Source organism: Elephantulus edwardii, unplaced genomic scaffold (genome assembly GCF_000299155.1).
Source record: "Elephantulus edwardii isolate Elephantulus edwardi_28Jun2011 unplaced genomic scaffold, EleEdw1.0 scaffold00265, whole genome shotgun sequence".
Taxonomy (NCBI): domain Eukaryota; kingdom Metazoa; phylum Chordata; class Mammalia; order Macroscelidea; family Macroscelididae; genus Elephantulus; species Elephantulus edwardii.
The window spans coordinates 3,224,000-3,226,575 of record NW_006400015.1 but is presented as its reverse complement, the minus strand read 5'-3'; positions in this window follow the sequence as shown (position 1 = coordinate 3,226,575).

Sequence of the window (2,576 nt, the reverse complement as noted above, 5' to 3'; positions counted from 1 at the left end):
TTGAGGGTTAGTCTTTCTTCCCCTGACCCTCCATCTTTGCCAGCATGATGTATCTTCTTCCTGAATCTACACCCAAAGTGAGACAACATTTTACCACCTTTACCATTAAGGCCCACTTGGTTACACTCTGTTCAGGACAGAATAATTTTGTTTTGTTTTGTTTTGCAGTCTGAGATATTCAGCACTCTTTTCCAACTCAAAGACATCAATTATTTGGTCTTTATTCATTGGTCAACTTTCAGAGCCGCAGAAGTTAACTGAAAGGACCGAGGCTTGCTTGATGTAACTTGGAGAAGCCCTTGACCACAGATTTCCCCGCTGCTGCACATCTTTGCATTTCCTGACTGATGCTTCCCTGAGTCTTGATGGGGGAGCTAAGGAAAAGGGTATTACTGACAACTTCAATCTTTTCTCCATCTATCACAGTGTTATCTGTTGGTCCAAGAGTGAGGGCTTTTGTTTTCTTGATACCGAGATCTAATTCCCTATTGAAGGATATTGTTTGTTTTATCTTCTGTGCTAAATGCTTCAAATCTTCATCTTTTGAAAGTAAGAGCGTGTCATGTGCACAATATAGACTACTGAGGAATTTTTTCTAATCTTCATGCCACATTCTAATTCATATATAGTCAAGCTCCTTGGAAGATTTGCTCAGCATGTAGTTTAAACAAGTATGGAAAAAGGTTACAACCCTGATGCACACCTTTCCTAATTTTAAATCATGCAGTGTGCCTTTGTTTTCTTTGGACAATTGCTTCTATGTCTATGTACAGATTTTGCATAAGTGCAAATTAATGTTCTGGAATGCCTACTCTTCTGAATATTAGCGATAATTTGTTATGGTTAATACAGTGAAATATGCCTTTGCATAATATAAAGCACAAGTGCATTACAGAAAGAGCTTGTCTTCATCTACCCACTACAGGCAGCGATAGTGTCTGAGCACGTTTGGTCTGGGAGTAGCTCACAAGGGTGAAGTGAGGCACGGTCAGATACCTCTTCTCTCGCCTGCACCCCTCTCTCCAAGAGGCGTGGAAGAGAGGGAAGGTAGTGTGCCAGGGCTCCAGTTCACACTGTAGTTTATCCTGAACAAACATGTCTACAAATAGTAGATGAGGGGAGACAGGCGCGCTCAGTAACGCACTTGCCTTTGTGGTCTCACTGTTGCTGTTGTCATTAGATCACCTTAGGGTGCCTTGAAAGAAAAGCGCGGGGTATAGAAACCAGCTACCTCATTGCCAATCTCTCCATCAGCACTTTCAGCAAAACAGAAACTAGAAAATGCGTACACACTGCATATACCAACCTAGGAATGAGTAGTGGACTTCCCAAGGCGAGTCACAGAATAAGATCCCATCACAATCCTCCCTTTGGAAAGCAATTGCCTTTCATACAAGACAGAGAGGTCAGCTCTGAGGGATGTGGCAACTTTGGGGAAGATTTCAGAAAAGGCAACATTGATAAATATTCTCAGCTGATAAAGGATGATCATGGGATGTTGTGATGAAGTTGTTTTTATTGTGTACTTTTAAGTTGGAACCATCTTATAGCTGACCCGTTGGTGGGTTTTCAGAGCCAGCTAGTTGCACAGGCGGAGAGTGTCCGTCTTTTTCCTGTGGAATAGCTGGTGGATTTGAACTGTGTGCCTTTGAGATTGTAGCATCGAGTCTTACCACTAGGCCACCAGACCTGTTAAGAAGTAATAGTAAGCTCTATTATTATGAAATTTGAAGAAAATGGTAAACTGTGTTGATTGGGGAAACACTGGGAAAAGTGAGGAGCTTTATCAGGGATTTGGGGCTGTTGTGTGAAAATTTCATTTAGAAAACTTATCCTGGTCACCCTACAGTTCTGCTCTTGTCTCTGCAGAGTTCTTTATTCCTGAAACTGAAACAGCATTCCTCTTAGCTTATTGAAATGGCAAGAGAAATGTCAAAATTGAAGTTTTGTTGTGTTGTAAATCCAAAAGCAGAGCATTCTTCAGGAAAAAGTTTATAGGATGGTCACACGATCTTCAGAAGAGTCTAATTCTAAGAGAAATGTATGCTGAGAAAAAAAAACAGCTTCATATTTTGATATTGGGTTTAGTACTACTTTCTATGAGTTTGTAGTAGTATATTTTACTAATCCTAGTGTACAAATTCTGAGATGTTCAGGAATAATAGCATTATAAATGCCAGAACACTTTCTGAATGTGAATACTTTAAAAAAAAAAATCTAACACAATACTTAAAAAAAATGAAAACAGTAAAATCTAGGCTAGTACCACAAAAAAAATCTAATTGCAGTAATGAATCTCCAAATTTCCAACACAAGTACAAATACAATCTCTTTGTTGGAAATATTGGGTCTGTTTTCTTCATCAGATCTTGGTAAAAGAGTTGCAGATGGCATCTTAGCATAAATATAATGTGCGAGGAGCTAGAGTCAGAAAATCAAAAGGGTGGAACTCGCTCAGCATTTCGTAAGCTCAAGGAAATGAAGAACAAATTCAAACCTAGAGTTGCTATAATCAAGGATGCTTTGGGCAGAATATTAAATGATCCAGGAAGTATTAAAAGAAGATGGAAGGAATA